Raw genomic sequence first — 19,366 nt, 5'->3', positions numbered from 1 at the left:
GCCCATGTTCATCTTGGCATCAATAATGACTCCAAGATCCTTTTCTGCCTCTGTACTGATGAGATGGGAGTTCCCCAGCCTGTAGGTATGGGGCCACTTAGGACACAACAGTCCCATGCACCGGTACAGGCTGGGGCTGACTGGCTGGGCAGCAGCTCTGCAGTAAAGGACCTAGGGGTTACAGTGGACAATAAGCTAAATATGAGCCAGCAGTGTGCCCTTGTTGCCATGAAGGCTAAAGGCATACTGGACTACAATGGTAGATATGCTGCCAACAGATTGAGGAAAGTGATTATTCTTCTCTATTCAACACTGGTGAGGCCACATCTGGAGTACTGTGTTCAGTTTTGGGTCCCCACTACAGAAAGGACGTGGACAAATTGGAGGGAGTCCAGTGGAGGGCAACAAAAATGGTGAGGTGGTTGAGGGACATGACTTATGAGGAAAGACTGAAAGAACTGGGCTTATTTAGTCTTCAGAAAAGAAGACTAAAGGAGGGATTTAATAGCAGCCTTCAGTTACCTGAAGGGGGGTTCAAAAGAGGATGGAGCTAGACTGCTCTCCGTGGTTACAGATGAAAGAACAAGGAACAACGGTCTGAAGTTGCAGCAAGGGAAGTTTAGGTTAGATATTAGGAAGAATTTTCTCACTAGAAGGGTGGTAAAACACTGGAACAGTTTACCCAGAGAGGTGATGGAAACTCCATCCTTGAAGGTTTTCAAAACCCAGCTAAACAAAGCTTTGGCTGGGATGATCTAGTTGGGGATGGTCCTGCTCTGAGCAGGGGGTTGGACTAAATGACCTCCTGAGGACCTTTTCAACCCTAACTGTCTATGATTTCTTTTGACTTTGTAATGTAGCCTTAGTATGAATGGGTAGTTTGTGTGGAACATTCAATAAACTACCCATTCATAATAAGACTACGTTACAAAGTCAAAAGAAATATTCGTAGGATCATAGGTAAGTAGTACTGGAAGGGACCTCCTACAGTCATCTATCCCAGCGTTTTTCTACTTGTGCATTGTGACCCAAAAGTGGGTTGCAAGAATATATAAAAGGGTTGCAAACAAACTTTAGAAATGGATCAACAAACTTGGGAGAAAAACATGGGAAACCATAGCTTTTCCCTCCTTGCAGGCTAGCAAAGTTCCAGCCTGCAAGAGGATGCTTGGGCTTCCCTCCCCCCATACATTCACCCCCTACCCCACACACTCGGGGGCAGGGGGCAGCAGGTCAGGAGTGAGAGGCACTGGGTCGGGACTGACCACTGAGTTTACAAATGGGTCCTGGTACAAGAAAGGTTGAGAACCACCGATCTATCCAGCCCCCTGCTCAAGGCAGGATCACCCCTGACTAAGCCATCCCAGCCAAATGGGCATCTAACCTGCCTTCAAAAATTTCCAAGCATGGAGATTCTGCAGTTTCTCTAGATAATCTGTTCCAATGACTGGCCACTCTCACAGGCAGAAAATTCCTCCCCATCTCCAGCCTAAATTTCTTCTGCTGAAGCTTGAGGCTATTGCTTCAATCCTGTTCCCTATGGCTACAAAGAAAAGCCCATATCCATCCTGTCTACCAACAACCTTCAGGTATTTGAATTCAGGATGCTCTTAACTGACATGATTTCCATTCATTTATAAGAACTACCTTTGGCAGGCAGCAGTGTATTTCACAAAAATAATCATCATCTTGTGGGACACTGGGGGAGGGAGGAGGGAAGGAAGAAGAAAGTTAAGATTCCTTAAAAGTTAATCAACTTTTCTTTTCTTTTTCTAAAAAAGGTAATATATTAAAGATTCATTGAAAGTACCAAGTTTATAAGGAAGTTCATACAATATACATGGAAGCTACATCTGCAATTTTACTCAACATTTTGAAAACATGATGCAACAAAACATTGTTTTTTAAGATAATTCTTTAACAGGGCCTGTAAGAGGGAATGAAATAGGCTTCTGGACTTCAAGACGTAAATAAACATATCACGCCATTTTTTGAGTTTGGTTTTTATTTCGTTTGGGGGGTTTTTTAAACATACTAAATATTCAGGTCTCATCTTCCATTTTCTTGCACAAATTCTCTAAGTGACTGTAAAACTTATTACAGTGACACCACAGGAAACAAGTCAAACCTCAGTAAATCTCTCAACTCAGACATGTGACAAAAAGTGATTTTTTTTTTCTGTTAAAGGAGTCAGTACCATCACCCCATTTATTGTTTCATAGTTTCACAGTTGGTAGGGTCAGAAGGGATCTCAATAGATCACTGAGTCCAACCCCCTGAACTGGGCAGGGAAGAGCACTGGAGTCATATGACCCCAGCCAGTTGCCTGTCCACGCTCCTCTTGAAGACCCCCAAGGTAGGGGAGAGCACCACCTCCCTTGGGAGTCCATTCCAGGTTCTGGCAACCCTTACTGTAAAGAAGTTCTTCCTGATGCCCAACCTAAATCTGCTTTCTGTCAGTTTGTGGCTGTTGTTCCTGGTTATTCTAAGGGGTGCCCTAGTAAACAGAGCATCACCTATTTCTTGTCCCCACCGCGATGAATTTGTAAATGGCCACAAGGATCCCCTCTCAGCCTTTTCTTGCAGATGCTGAAGAGATCCAGGTCTCTCAGTCTCTCCTCATAAGGTCTTACCTGCAGGCCCCTAACCATATAAGCAGCCTTCCTCTGGACCCTGTTAAGGTTATCCACATCCCTCTTGAAGTGTGGCACCCAAAACTGGACGCAGTACTCCAACTGCAGGCTTACCAATGCTGCATAAAGGCGAAGTATCACCTCCCCGGACCTGTTCATGATGCACCTGCTAATGCAGGATAGAATGCAGTTAGCTTTACTGATTACCTCGTCACATTGATGGATCATATTTATCTTGGAGTCAGCTATGACTCTGAGATCTCTTTCTGCCACTGTACTGCTGAGAAGGTCCTCCCCTAGCCTATAGGTGTGCTGGAGATTCCTTCTCCCTAGATGCAGCACTTTGCACTTGTCTTTATTGAACTGCATCCTATTCTTCTGCCCACTTTTCCAACATGTTCAGTCCACCTGGATTCGATCCCTTCCCACTAGCATGTTTACTTTACCCCATAGTTTTGTGTCATCAGCGAATTTGGACAGAGTGCTCTCCACGCCCTCATCCAAGTCACTGATGAAGATACTGAATAGCACAGGTCCAAGGACCGACCCTTGGGGGACACCACTGCCCACATTTTCCCAGGTCAATACCAACCCATCCACCACCACTCTCTGGGTGTGACCCTTAAGCCAATTTGCCACCCACCTGACTGTGTAATCAATGTCACAGCTGCTCAGTTTGTTTATGAGAATAAGCCATATTGAAGGCCTTCTTAAAATCCAAGTAGATAACATCTATCTCGACTCCTGCATCTAAGCATTTTGTGACCTGGTCATAATTAAATAAATGACAGGATAATAGCTTAAGTCCTTATCCTTTATAAAACTGCCAGAGGCAGTTTTTCTCTCTCCTCCTGAACTACATAACATGTAAATGTTTTATGCACTTAGAGTCAAAGATACTAAACCCTTGACTATGAGTCCTTTTTATTGCAATTTTTTGAGAATTTTAAAATAGTACATTTTATGTTCATATTACACTCTTAAATAATTCAGCCTTTAGTTACTTAAAGGGGACTACCTGGTTTACTATGTAACATCCACACAAATAAATTGCCAGATATGTAAGTAAAAAACAAAACTGCATATTAAGAGAACTGGAAACAAAGATTACAATATTCTACCATGATGCAATAAACACGTGCAAGCTGAAAAGAGGTGGGCATATTAAATGAACACTTCCAGCCATAGATTAACTAAACACTCACAGAGTGAAATAAAACAAGTTGTACAATGAAAGGAAGTACTTTCCAAAGTAAGCAGTATGTAACACAACTAAAATTCATATTTACAAGGCAAAAGCACGTGTAACAACAGACTAAGAGATAAAACATCACGAGCACAAGAAATATAGACTTACAGCTTGTCTGCACAACTTAGTTTGCAGTCAACTAGGATGTGAGGACATGACACACAGCAAATGCAATGTAGCTTTATCCACTATTAATGGCACATTATTTTTTCCATATACAGAAATGCTTAGCTAAATTGAATTCTAAAAGAGATTACTTAAGAAATTTAGCACCCTGTGTTAGCTGTTTCTGTGTCTGAAAAGACCACATCGGAAGCCATCACAGCTCAGACTTCCCACATAGTTAAAACTTGGCATACCTCAGGCCTTGCATACTTGTGAAGACACCAGGTCATAATTAAGCTATTAGCAAGAGTTGCAGGACCCTACTACTTGCTCAAATTAAAGCTAGCTAGAAACCAGCTACAGAGTTGTTACACATTTTCAAAAACTAACTTTATAGCTGATTAGCTCTTTTTGTAGCTGGTAAGTAGTTTTTATCACATGATAAATACTTTGCATGTGTGAATGGTCTAAATTGTGCAATTAGCCAGTTAACTGTGTGATCATTACTTTGTACATGTGGTCGGTCTAAATTTATTGCACCATTAACCAGTTAATTGCATAATATATGTAATTCTCTTAGAATAAAGTACCAAGATCCTGATCCTGTGCAGGCAGAAGTGGAGGCAGAAATGGGGGGGCGGGGGGGGGGGGGCTGAAGTGAGAGGGGCAAAAAGACAAGTAGCACTTCAAGGATGGGGTTCAATTAAGTTGAAGTGAATGATTTAGCTAGGAAAATGGCATAACTGAAAGGAGAATTTTTTTTTAGTGCAGGAAATCAGCTGGTCTTGATTTCAGTCAGAGACACTCCAAAGTCAGAAGAAGAGGAAGCTGATGTTTGGAATTAGGCCAGAGGGAGCTGACAGGTCAGATTCTTCAGTGGGGCAAGACAGTCAGTGGTGGAAGTATAAGGTGTGCAGAAAATCTGCCACTACATCAATAGAAGAAGTAACAGAAAAACTGAAAACATGTAAGACGGCATCAACACTGATACACTGGCAGTCACAGAATGATGAATGACAGCGTGTGTTACTTATCCTTAAGTGATACATATGCTCAATTTTAATTGCATTTTCATGCAATTTTTGAGCTAATAAGGGATGCTGGGAAGATATTTTTATTATGTGGTTTATAAGCGTGCTTAGAGTATGAGGTTAATTTATTTTAAATACATTAATGTAATATGTATATAACATATTACATTACATTAAACCCATAATATGTATGGGTTTTTTCATGGGTTCCAAGAGCAATTCTAGAGGGTCTCCCATATACAACTAAGCACTGCCTGCTCTTTGCAGATGTTGATTTATGCTTCCCAAAAATGCAAAAATGTATCCCCCTGAAATAAAATAAAATTAGCAACTGTTTTAATATTGGGTATATTCTATGCACAGTGAATGGAAAAGACCTATAAAAGACTTTCAGAAGAACATCAAGCACGGTGACATCACCATTAACTAGCAAGTATTAAAACATCATGAATATTTGGGAAAGTAGCAATTTGTATAAATGGAGAAAGAGCCTAATTTAAATTAAGTCTTTTTTTTCTAAGCTGCTATCACTAACAAAGCCATTTTCAAGATGTACCTAATTTTTAAATTAGAGTGTCTAAGCAAACGAGGAATTAAAAATAGGAATGGAAATTTACTAGCCAACCAGTGCTAGCAAATATAAAGAGATTCTGCCCATAAAATGCTTGTGCCCCTATATTTTCACACTGCAGTTCTAAGATAAGGCTAACTAATAGACTATTTAATGAGAGGCAGCATGTACTGTGAACTTTACATCATTTTAAAATGAGTTTTATAATGAAAAGTAAGACATAATATTTTATGAGGATTTAAAACAAAAATTCTTCAAGCATAAACTCCTGGGAAGCGTGATTACTATGGGAAGGATTTATGACCATTGGAATGTTTACATATGATGAACTTTATTTTACAGCTACTACTACATCTTTATGCATATTAAACTTAGAGGAAATTGTGTGTTAAATATACTGTTTTATACCATTAAAAAAAAAAAAGTAAAATTCATTCTGCCAATTAAACATTACCTTTATAAGCATTTTCCTTTCAATAGCACATTCTATTCTTACCATTCCAATCTGCTCTCATGAAAACTTGACTACGATTTTAAAAATTTAAAGCTTGAGGTTAACAGAGAAAAAGGAAAGAACTATTCTTTTTTAGTTTCTTTGATACAAGTATATTAATTGGATCCTACAGTATGCCAGTATTATAGCACAAACAAGGAAAAGAACAGTTACTTTTGGTGTACATGCACCCATCTATACTTTGTTGATTTCCTTTGACCAACAAAAGTTTATTAGGGCTGTACCCATGTCTTGGATTTCTTAACATATATAGCTCCCAATCCCAACAGGCACAGAAAGCTAAGTGAACCCACCCACCCTCAGTTCCTTTGCCAGAGCAGAACCCAAATGGGACAGTACTCTGTAGAAGCAGGGAAGGAGGACAGGTCATGAAACTTAAGTAATGTTAATCTCCTCAAGAGATTGCTCGTGTGTATTCCACCACTGGCAATTAGCAAGCGCTGAACTCCCAACCAGAAGGTGCTATTAAATAACCGTAGAACAGTCTTGTCAAAAAAGGAAATAAAAACTTGAGGTCTCAACTAAAAAACAATGAAAAAACCAAAACAAAACAAAAAGGTGGGAGATCCAAGTGCTGACATGTCCTTGTACAACTATCCTGCAAATTATAAAAGGAATATGCTTTTCAAAGAAGCCAAAAGCTATGGATAAAGAAAAACTAACTAATCATAAAACTAACAAGGCTCAACTCTATATATTTCAATTCAGTACTGTGCGCCTGTGCTGTACATTGAGAATGCTTATTCCCAGCTTTGTCCTACCATTGTGGGAGCATGTTTTGAAGGTGGAAAAGAAATTGGAGGTATGGATGTGAGAAGTTTGAGGGCACAGCTGAAAGATCCCTAAATTTTGTCTCTACTGTACTGTTCTGACACCCTCTTCCTCCACTATGAATTCTCCTGCCCTGCTCTGACCTTCCATTACCTCCTACATGCAGCAGCAGCTAGAAAAGGCGAGTCTGGAGGTGGCATGGGGAATTCTGGCTTCTTTCCACTCCACAGAGAGCTATGGTAGCAGGGGAGCCAAGGAGCCACCCTACCTGGCCTGATGAAGCAGTGCAGGGGGAACTGTAAGACTCTAGGGGAAGGACATAGATGGCTCCACTTCTCTTTTCCTTCAAGAATATAATTGATGGGGAAGGAACACAACTTCTTTTCTTTCTGATTCTGCTGCCCACACTTCTGAAATCCCAGAAAGTAAAGGCCCTTTTATACAATAAATCTCTTTTTATTTAGGGATTAAAGAAAAAAGTACTCACCATTGAACTAGAGCTTCAGGAACAGTGTCTGGATGATCCCTTGCACTAATCAGGGTCTTCATTTAATGATGTGCTGGCTTCCCTGCAGCTGAGCTCAAAAACAGCCTGCATTTACTCATGCCAGGGGTGTCAATCATACAACCCACAGGCCAGATCTGACAAGCTTAACCACTTCCCTCCAGCCTGTACAGCTCCAGCAAGTCAAGGAATTTGAGAGTGGGGCCAGCACCCAATACAAAACCCAAGGCTGCAGATCTCATCCCACTGCCACCTGAGTCACTGAACCTGCTGCTGCCACAACTTCCCTCACAGCAGTTGCCCCTGCTGCCACCATGTCTATATCTGGCCCACAAGGAGCCCCATGGTCTGGAACTGGTGGAAGGGGAGAGGAGGACGGTGAAGAAATTTGACATCCCTGACCTAAGCTCCACACCACCAATGTATTCCAACTCCCTCATCCCCCCAGATCTACACAAGAGCCCTAAAAGATATTGGAAACGTTTGAGTGTTATGTCTGAGGAACTGGGTTTCAGGAATCCTCTGATTCCTCTCTTCAGGAATATAAGTTGTGATAATATGAAACTAACTGCTTAGAGTTTTTAATCTTCCTTCTATTTAATGAATGCTGTTTCCTTAACAAGATGTCCAAAATAAAATCTGAACACACACATGGATTTTTGTGCACTATGAATACTGTTTTTAAACAACAAGTTTGAGTTTTGGGACAGAACTTCAAAAATAAGCCCCGCAGAATGTATGCAAGACAAGAAACATGCCCACCTGGCCTCCCCAAGTGCCACTGGTAAGGATTCACTTGTCAGAGTAGGGATGTTGCTCAGGCTCAATGACTATAACATGTCACCTTGCACCATACAGTTTTTCTGCTGGACTTCTTCTGTGTGGACAAGAATATACTTGGAGCAACTCTAAAAAAGGAGAGAGCTGTTGCTCAGGAGCACAGGCTACACACAGGCATTTAGTTTCTATTGGGAGAATCACTGCTCTCCCAGTAGAAACTAAGAGTATACAAGCATTTATGTTTCTCCCACAGGGAACATGCCTTATTCAGGAGAAAGATCTTCTTTGTTCAACGAGGAAAAATCTTGCCTGTGGGACAGTTTTCCCAGCTGGAAAAAATGCCTGTCCACTTCCCTGCCACTCCACTCCTCATAGATAGCCCCCCAATGCCTCCCGTGCCTTTGCATGACTAGGGTATTGCTCCAGGCTGGGCAAGGTGTGGGGAGCAAGGAGAGATGGCATAGCTACTGGCTGAATGCTTCTATACTCCTTCCCCAGGAAAGACCTTCTGGTGGTAGAAATTTCAAATGAACAGCTGGTCATGCCCAGCAGCTGTTACGGTGTGGCACCTAACCTTTTTGGGCTGTGGGCCAGATGACTGATGTGGGATTGGGCCCACTGCCCCAACCCCAAATGCACCAGATTGGGACCCACCACCCCAGCCCTGGCCCATGTGCTGACCCAATCTGATGCATAGAGCACATTATCTGGTCATGAGGCTTGGAAATTTGGCAGTAGGGAAGTGGTAGCAGCATTAACCGTCACAACTTCCCCACCACCAAATTTCCACACCTGTGGAGAGCTCTCTAGGCCAGATGAGATGGCTCTGCAGGCTAGAGGTTGAGCACCACTGCTGTAACGGTTACCTATGCCTAGGTGTGAGATGAATCCTCACATCTTTAACCTTAGATGAAACAGGGTTAATGTTGGTGCTTTTGTTACATTTGTATCTCAGGCTGCACATAAGAATTACACAGCTTAATAAGAGCTACTGATCTGCCCAGAGCAGCATCTCCTGCTCCCCTTCCCAAACTATTCCAAATATACGTGCCCACTGTTAACAGAGCGCATATTTTCCTGCACATTTCACTCCTCTAAGCACGCCATTTTTTGTCTCATGCCTGTCTCAAGTAACTAGCAGTACTGCCTCAAGTTAGCATCAATGGGCATTGTACATTAGCAAAGATCAGTTTGACAAGAATACAAGGCATAGATTGAGCCCCAAAACATATGCAAAAAAGGGATGATTTTGGAAACAGCTGCTTTGGACAGAGAAGAAAGGCTCATTTCCTAGGAACCCTCTTGCTTACAAGATTCCAGTGAACCCTGTTCTGCCCTCCTCCCATGAGGCACAGAAAATTTCAATACAAAAAAAAAAGCATGAATGTAGATTTTTTACAGCATTTTGAATAATTAATGAGTAATGTTCAGCATTAACTACAGTGAATCTGTCACTTTCCAGCACTTCCTACTAACCTATACTTCCTCAAGATGGCCCATTCAGGTCAGGATATAGACAGCTGTAACATTTATATCACTATCAAAGCTACCTAATACAAGCCATTGCAATACAATTGTTAGGTCTGCACGATTCTACAGCAATAGAAATGCCACTGCTCCAACTTTAACCATGCTTCTTTCAGGGCCAAAATAAGGGCACTTTACCTAAACTACAGGATCCTGCAGACAGAGCAGTTAGATTATTACAGCTGCTGCCTGTTCCTAAGCAGCAGCCAGCCTTTTTGAATGGCTAAATGTATGCTTGTCCATACTGTCAGTGATTTGAGTTATTCCGTATCACACAGCTCAGTAACAACATTCTTTTGATCACTTCATGCCAAGCCAAATATTGTAGGTTGCCCAGTTTTATAATTAAATGTCTAGAATTATGAAAAACAGCTGTGGTTTTTAATCTTTACTGTGTGATCACTACTAATGGCCTTGTTCAGCTGAAGCTCTGCTTCTGCTCATATTTATAACAGACTGTCCCCGAGACCAGAAGTGCAGTACTTTGAAATGAACTTCTTTCTTGGAGTCACAATGCATTCAAAGAAATTTAAGAGCATTATAACCCAATCCAACCCAAGGGCAGATGCTCGTGTCGGGGCGGATCCAGAGGGGGTACAGAGGTACAGCAGCACCCCTCTTTCTAATCATGCCACAGGAACAGCAGAGACTCTTTATTTCCCCTTTCTGCCTGGTCCCCTCAGGTGTTCCTGCAAGCCCAGGAAAAAGACACTCTTGCAAGAATGAAGACTTGTACACTTCCCTGTTCCCTTTTGCATTAAATGGGATCCCATTCTACAGCACAAGTCCTTCCTTACTCCAAGATTCTCCAATATATAATGCATGAAGATCAAAATTCTAGAAAGCTTTATTTCACTAAAACTGTGACCGTAACAGCTTTGGCACAGATCATAACAGAGAAGAGAAAGAGAGACAAAGAAAAAAGAAAAGCAAGATGAGACTAGAAACATACAGCAAAAAACACGAGAGAAAAACAAACAAAAGCAGTGAGTGACAGAGTACATATTAAAAGCTAGTGGCAGGACCATAAAGAGAACAAACATGGAGTGGAGGGCGAAGTAGTAAACAGGTGGGAGAAGGTGAAGGACAGAAACTTAAAGGCAAAAGAGAAATAAGAGATTTAATTAAAAGAAAAAGTAATTACAGAAGTGAACACACTGTTCATAAAACAATTTTTGCTCATTAAAATTGCTCAGTGTTCATGCATTCCTCAGAGTGATTTAAGAATTATATTTACTAAGTTCAAATTACTAACACATTGGTTTTAGGTTATAAAAATTGTATTTATAATTTAATACACCACCCACAAAACATCCTGCTCTTAAAAGCAGAGACTGTCAAAATGTCCCCATAATTCACTGTCCTAATGCCAACCTTAGCTATACAGAATATGTGTCACTGACTGAATGCAGGGCCTGATTCAGATGCCCTTATTGTTACTGAGTTGAATTCAACTCCAAAAGATGGCTACTCACCGAGTGACATTACTCAATCCAAGTATGAGAATATAAGAATATAAGAATTGCTATTTACTGGCTCAGACCATAAGTCCATCTTGCCCAGTATCCTGTGTCACACAGGCGCAGGGAGTGGATGCTGAAAAGAAAAGTGAACTGAGTTATGACCCGGGGTTTTTTCCCCCCTAGTGGTCTAGGGTGATCACCCATCTCTGATCGGGTGGGACAGTCCTGGAATGGGACTATCAATTCCCAGTCCTGCACTGCATGACTCTGGGACACCATTTGTCCTGGATTCTCAGTATCCTCCAGGGATCAGGAAATGGCGGATTTCCCCTTGCAGACTGGCAGTGTTCCAGCCTGCAATGGGCTGCCAGAAGCAGGACACAGAGGGCACCATGTGCATGTACACATCTGCACATGTGAACACGGCTGGGAATAAAGCTGGGCAGTGTGAAAAGCAGTTCCCTGCAGGTAAGTCTATGGGGGGAGAAGGATAATGGTCCCCCACAGTGAGGGAAGGAGTGGGGCAGGGGCTGGGGACACTGCCCAGCCACGGTGGTACATGGGGCCAGGGTCTGAGGTGGGGAGTGGGGTGGGATGGAGTCGTGGGCTGAGGGTGAGGGGGGGGCAGCTTCCCACCACTGCACACACTCCTGGGGAGAGTATGGGGCGGGAATGTGCCCCTCCTCCCCCCAATCTGTGCACAGGGCAAGGGCAGATGCAAGTTGCCTACCAGGCTTAGGGCTCCCCACCCTGCTGCCTTTCCTTCAGGAGCCCCACACCAGCCATGTGCCTCCTACCCACCTGGCAGCAGTGGGGGTAGCTGTGGCATGGAGTTGTGCCTCTGCTGCTACTGGGCAGGCAGGGGGCGCACAGAGCTCCCAAGGGAAAGGCAGCAGGGTGGGAAACCTTGTGCCTGCAGTAGGAAGCCTGCATCTGCTCTCACTCCACTTGGTTCTGCTCCAATGGTGCAGCGGGGGTGGAGAGTGGGGGGCATGCCTGTGTCTTGCCATTCCATTTTAAAAAGGTGTTCACCCTACACCCACTTACAGCCTCCAGCATTTAAGGTCGAGGAGGTTCTAATTAAGGGGCAATATCCCCAACTCCTGTGCTCAATATCTACCGATGCTCCTTTCCTCCAATAATTTGTCCAATCCTTTTTGAAGCTGGCTAAACTGTCAGCTTCCACAACATCTGGTGGCAATGAGTTCCACACTTTCATTACACATAAGGCGCATATACACGATATGTGTTAATGCATATTAGCCTACTTTAATGTGCATTACAGGTACACGTCTACACATGCATGCCCTTAATGCACATTAAAAATGATGAAGTTAGGCTAATATCGCTTAAATTGGATACTTGCAAATGCAAGTATCAATTTTAGTCACGATTACTTAATGCACAGTGACACACATGTCAACATGATCCGGCACTAACTTTAGTGCCAAGTCTGCCTAGCCACTAGGGAGCCACCCTGAGCCCAGCCCCGGGGCTGCTGGCTGGGCACCTCTCCTGCCCCAGCCTGAGCTGCTCTGTGGCAGCCCCTACCTGCAGGCTGCAAAAGCCAGCAGCCATTTTGTGCACTGGGGCACACACACCAGGACCTTTGAGGACTGAAGGCCCTGTATGCCCTCTGGACAAGACCCGTGCTGCCTCTGCCAGTCCTGTCCCCTAGCCAGAGCTCTTGCTTGACCACAAGTGAGCATTGCAAAGGGCTGCAGCCTCCTGCTGCCTCTGCCCGCCCTGGAATCTCCCCACAGCTGCTGCCTGGCTGCCTCTGGCTCACCCCCAGTATTGTTTCCTGTGTTTGCAGGTCCTGTGGCACATTTGCCTCTGCCACACAGCTCCCAGTCCCTGCCCATACCTCTCCACTGAACACTGCTGACTGCTGTAAGGGGGGCCCCAGAGAGCCAATGTGGGACATGCACCATGTCCACCCCATCAAAGACCAGCCCTGCCCACGTGCACACAGGCGAGTCTTCCACCCAGGGCTCCAACTGAAGCCAGGAGGTCTGTGACCTCATGGCCCTCTGGGGAGGGGTGGAGGTCCAGAGACTGTTTGAACAGGGTGGGCACTCAAACACCTGTATTTATGAGGCCCTGTTGAGCAGGATGCATGATCAACGGCACTCCTGGAAAGTGCAGCAGTGCCATACAAAGATCAAGACCTTGTGGGCACAGCAGGTAGCCATGCCCAACCACAACTGTCAGTCCAGTCATGGCCACAAGACCATGCCCTTTATGTGGGAACTGACCTAGATTTTGATGCCCCAGGACCCAGGCCGCAACCCCACAGTTTACACCAGCAGGGGCAGCCTAGCCAAGCCCCTGCCCCACCCTGACCCCTCTGGTGGTGACAACTCCCTGGAGGAGGGGACCTCGGGTGTTCAGTGCTCTGCCCCCCAACCCCGCCAACTACTGTACCCAGTAGCAGCTCAGTGAGCCCTGGCCAGTGACTACCTTGCCAGCTCCACACCGCACCACTAGTACCAGCCCCTCCCCAAGGGGGCCACTGGCTGGGCACCAGCCTACCACACACCATGGGCCAAGAACACTGGGCACAGACAGTTGCCAGTGCTGACAGGGAGGCTGGTGCTGAGCTGCTAGCTTTGGACACATGGTAAGTCCCACACTGAGGGGAGGTCACTCCAAGTCCCCGCCCCTGTCCCTGGTCCTGGCCCCTGCCCCCCATTCCCACCCAGCTCACCTGCACTCTCTTGGCCCCAAGTTCCACCCCCCTACAGCACACAGGGAGGCAGAAGACATTTCAGAACTTTAATAAGGAGCCCATGTCCCCACAGCTGGGCAAGCACAGGCACCTCTCACCCCAAGGAAGGTGTTGATGCCAGCAGCTATGTCCTCTTTGGCAGCAGGGGACAGGGACGTGCAGCACTGCCACAAGTAGCCCTCCAGGCAGCCTGGGCTTGCCACCCCGTGCTGTTATAGCTCAGGGTCCTAAACCAGGAGCACAGGTGTGTCCAGGGCATCAGGAGGATCATCAGCAGCAGGGTATAGTGGCTTGGGTACACCTCCACCTGAACAAACCTACCCAAGGCACAAACAGCAGGGGCACGCTCAGGGCGCAGCAGCAGCATGGTGGGGTGGGGCTAGCCCTGGGGCACCTCCCTGGAGAGGACCCAGAATGGAGGGAAGAGCACAGCCAGCTCCTCACCTCAGTTATTTGGGAGCCCCATGTGCCCTGAGCCCGGGCACCATTGGCTGGACAGCAGCGCAGAAGTGTGGCTGGTTTGCAGGGAGAGAACTTGGGGGAGCAGGGTCTGGAGCCGTGGCAGCAGGTGCTGCCAGCAGCCTGGTCTGGCCTCTGGGAAGAGGGCAAGGGAGGTAGACGGGCTGCAACCAGCTCCCAGAGGGCCACCAGCCCTATGAGAGCAAGCGGGGATGGGGAGCTTGGGTGGCGGCCACCTCGACCCAGGCCTGCCCAGCCAGCTTACCACAGTGGTTGGTGATGGTGGCAGAGGAGTGGAAGGTGCGGAAGCAGGCATAGGAGGTGTGGGAGCAAACATGGGAGGCACAGGAACTGGCCTGGTGGCAGGAAGATATCACCCTGGAGGAGGTATAGGCCTGGGCCCAGTGACAGTACTGGTCATGCATGGAGGCCCATGAGCGGGACCACATGGCACTGCTCCAGCAGCAGGTAGGCCTGTATTGGAAGCCACTGAAGCTGACCGCCAAGCCCTGGACAGAGTCCTGTGTGTGGCACCCATGTTCTTGCCCTCCACTGCCTGGCCCCTGCCTGGGGCCCTATAGGGCCCCTAGGTCCCACCCACTGCCCTACAGCAGTCATCCAGAGCCCCCTGGTCACTGCAGCACCTGGCCCAGCTCCCACCCTGGGTCCCCCACATCTTGCCTAGGACCAGCCCCACTGCTCACCCCAAGGCCACTGGCCCTGGACTCAGACTGGCAGAGGCGGAGCTGGCAGTTGCTGGAGACAAGCCCGCCATGGTCTCCATGACCCTCACACCTGCAAGGAATGGACCAAGGCTGGGGTGCTGGGCATCTGCCCTCTACACCCTCCTCATCCCACAGTCCCCCACTCCAGGACTTGCAGACAGAGACAGACTATTGTAAATAGTTTTGACACTGGAGAGAGGGTTTTTATTGGTGTTGGGTGGGGAGGGGGTAGATGGGTACTATGTGTTGGGAAGGGAGTGGGGGAAGGTGCTTTGATGGTTGAGGGGGCATGGGGGAAGGGGGCTCTGTGTGTTGGCAAGGGAGGGGGGGAGGGAGGGGGGCGAGTACTGTGAGGGAAATAAACCGTTTTTGTTTCACCCATGTCTGTGTCCTGAGAGTGGTGCTGGGGGTGGGCAGGGAGTAGGATGTGTGCGGGTGGTCAGGCAGGCAGGCTGAAGTAGGAAGTGCAGGAGGACAGGGTCGTCCAGGGCCTCCAGCAGCCAGTACCCTGGCCCCTAATGGTGGATGTGCAGCTGTCCTGGGGCTAGCACCATGGCCAGCAGCAGTGCAGGACACTGGTCATCACTGGTAGGGGCTGGGTTGAAGCAGTAGGACACTGGGCATTACTGACAGGGGCTGGAGCAGCCATGGCATGGGGAGGCAGGGTGCGCATAGAGGGAGCTTCCACATGCTGCCCCTGCACTGGGCAGGGAAGGGGCTGGCCAGGGATCAGAGTTTCCAAGATGGCTGCCAAGTGCTGGCAGCCATATGGTCAGAGGCTGGAGCTCCCCTCGGTGGCCACAGGGACACATGGCAGGGATGGAGGGACTTGGGACTAACTGTAGTCCCAAGTCCCTGCACCTGTAAACATCTGCCAAAAATCACTTAATGTGCATTAGCTTAATGCACATTAAATTTAATTGTGCTGATTTACACATTCACCCACTGGTGAAAAAACTTCTCTCTGTTAGTTTTAAGCTTAGTACCTACCAGTTTCATTTTGTGACCTGTAGTTCTATTGCAAGAGAGTAAGTAATAATTCCCTATCTGCTTTCTCTTTGCCATATAATAGAATCAACCCCACAGTTTGGAAACACTAAGATACTTCAACATGTTTCCAGGTAAAGCATCTAAACTATTTTATTGATACCAAGATCTATTTGATGGAGTTCTAAAAACAGAAGCAAAACTACCAATATCAGCAAGTGACAAAATATGCTGTCCATTTCCAGAATAGATAATATAGAAATAAATCTTCTCAGTACTTCTATATGTTCTTCTGACTTAAGAGAAAAATCTCATCCACTGTAAATTAAAACTTACTCTTTTTACTGAATCTTTCAGGCACATCAACTGCATCAAGGCTCAAGTATTAATATACAGCATTATTAAAATGCGATCTTATTATTCAAAATTCCCCAAGATATAGGTGAACAGCACACTACTATATTTTTCATAGATTACCGAGTCATAGTTTAAGTGACTAAAACTAGCATTTATGTTATGCTCTGATTTCAGGCAATTATTTAAATTACTCTACAAATAATTACTCATAGTAATATTATTTCCCTTAGCTCTTTCATAACACATCAATGACAAAAATTCCCACTCATCATAACAGCCAACATATGAAACTTTTTGCCAGATTTTCGCCAAGTTGGTTGTTAAAAGGCTTAAATACCCCAGGCAATTGACCATTCCATGCATACATTGATAGGTTTTTCTTCTGGCAACATGAATTTATAAACACAATGTAAAAGTACCTTCAGTGTCTCTCAGGCCCCCTCTACACATGCAGGTAAAGGCGCAATGGGATCTAATACACAATCACACAATTGCCACCACCTGCCATGCCACACATGCATGGCAGAAAGGGCAACTGTGGGATTGTGCATGTCTTTTTTTTGCCTTCTTGCTGATGCAGGGGAATCACTAGGAGGCATGCTCTGAGGACCCAGCATCTGCAGCTGTGGGACTGTGGATCCCAGCAGTTGTGGGGTGCTGCTAGGACCCAGAGTTGGCAGCTGCTGAGCCCCCAGCAGTTGTGGGGCTTGTAGACCTGACTGGGCAAAATGTAACCCCCTTGGCTGGGAGTCCAGAGCTGATGGGGTGGCAAGCCACAGGGGTAGACCCTGCTACACATGCAAATTAAAGCTTGATAGCAATCAAATATATAGTTAGTACACATTTTCGAAGTTTAACTTTATAGCTGGTTGGAGCTTTTTATTGTGAGATAGCTACTTTTTTTTCTTTTTTTAGCTAGTCTCAAGGTAACTGCACAATTAAAGAGCACACGTAGAGTGGGGCTATTAGACCTTGAGTTTATTTAACATACCACTTGTAGATGATTAGCAGCTTCTTTTAACTCTGCAGTGACTCTTCATACCTGCTCCATGACTGTACATATTCTCCCTCCCTTCCCCTTTCCTCCCCCCCACCCTTCACCACTAGCTCCCTCAAAGCTTTGCTACCTACCCATGTTCCGTCTCCTCTACTGAACTGATTTTTCTCCTGGGTCCCAGGAGAAATTTCTATTATTGTCCTGGCTCCTGGCTTAGCATATATGAGAGACTGCAGCATGGCAAAGAACTAAGAAACAGCTGCCTGTTTCTGAAAGAATAAAGCTGGAGAGAGAGCCACTAGGCAGCCCAAAAAGTAGGGGTGCACTGATGAAAATCTTTTTGGCTGATACCAATGGCTGATTATTAACCAACCATATCAGCTGATACTAACCTGATAGCCAATATGCAGCCAGGCAGATTCAGAAGCAGAGTCCAGCCAGCAAGTTTGTGGGGAAGAAGGGGCAGAGCAGCAAGGGCCCCCCGAGGAAGGAGGGAGGCAGGAAGGTGCAGGTACTGCCCAGCTAGGGTGGGGTGGAGTGGGGCCTGCGATGGACTGCAGGCAGCTCATCTGGGGGCATTGGGGGTGTGGGGGGAGAAGGTCCAGCTCCCTCCACTGCGTGCACTCCCAGATTTGTGCACAGGGCAAGGGACTGTGCCAGCCTATTCTCAGTGGGGTGGGTTAGGCTGGGGCTCCATTACAGCCACCCCAAAATTCGCCATAGGCCCCCCCCCCGCCCATGCTGCCACCACCTGCCCAGAGCACAGCCCTGGCCCAGCCCCGCCTGCCAGGAAGAGGTTTGTGTAGCTCCTGGCCCTGAGCCCACAGTGGGCAGTCCACCCTCACCCCATGCACAAATCCAGTGGGCACATGCCCCCATGCCTCCCCTGGGGATACACACAGTGGTGGGGAGCTGCGTCTCACCCCACCCCAGCTCAACAGTGCCTATCTGTCTCTGCCCCTGTCCCAGCCCCACTCCCTCCCACTGTGGGGGCCTCGTTCTGCCCCCCCTCTCCCCACAACCTTCTCCCCCAGACTTACTGGAAGGATGCTGCACACCAAGCTGCTGGGCTGCATTCCTGGCCGTGCGCATGCTGCAGTTGTGCGCATGCATGCACCATTTATCAGTGACATTATTGGCCATAAAAAGCCAATTGCTGATAATGTCAATTTTCCTTTTATCAGTGCCAATCAGATATGGACCGATATATCAAGGCACCTCTACCAAAATAGCGTGCCATTGTGTCTTAAGGACAATTTTATTACTTCTTATCAACAGCTTAGAAGAGTTTCCCACCAGGACAAAGGTCCATTGCCCCCGTCCCAACCCAGCTCACTTACCAGCAGCCCACATCATCCATACTACAGAAAAATTCAGTGCCCAAAACAGCCTCTCTGTTGATTTTCATGGCTGCAAAGTCTCAGATCATTAATTGGGCTATTTTAACCCCTGCCAAATTAGCAAAGCCAGAGCTATTCAAATTCACCCAAGAAGTGAATCCGTGATATCCATACCATCCAAGGTTTCTCATGAATTGATATGCAATATTCCCAACAAATATAAGAAATTTACATGAGCATTAAAATATATTTTCCATCTCTGAGGCTTGTAACAGTGAATTTTAATTGCTCCTATCTAGAGTTAAAATGTACTAGCTCTAAACAGTTTTAATAGGAAAAACACTAAATTACTACCAAGAAAATCAAACCATATTTAAAACTGCTGTAGGAAACGGTACTTTGACAGTATTCGGAGGTATTTTCAAACATCACAGTTTCCTCTCGAGTGGTCTTTGAAAAAGACAACTTTTTACCAAGCTTGCAAGTAGTGTTACTCTGAGACTGCTTTCAGTCTTGATTTTTGTATATACTGCCAATGGCCAGACTGGCTATTAAAGTTCTTTTTTTTTTTTTTTTTTTTTTTTTTTTTTTTTTTTGGTATTTTTTTTTTTTTTTTTTTTT

General features: G+C 46.0%; 1 protein-coding gene across 3 annotated transcripts in view; it reads right to left on the bottom strand.

Moving 5' to 3' along the window:
• RNGTT (RNA guanylyltransferase and 5'-phosphatase) overlaps positions 1-19,366 on the bottom strand; it is a 467,131-nt gene that overhangs the window by 264,976 nt on the left and 182,789 nt on the right. The window lies entirely within an intron of this gene.

Source organism: Gavialis gangeticus, unplaced genomic scaffold (assembly GCF_001723915.1).
Source record: "Gavialis gangeticus isolate Ggan-Ray unplaced genomic scaffold, GavGan_comp1, whole genome shotgun sequence".
In the NCBI taxonomy this organism is placed as follows: domain Eukaryota; kingdom Metazoa; phylum Chordata; order Crocodylia; family Gavialidae; genus Gavialis; species Gavialis gangeticus.
The sequence above is the reverse complement of the archived record's forward strand: the minus strand, read 5'-3'. Positions and strand labels throughout refer to the sequence as shown.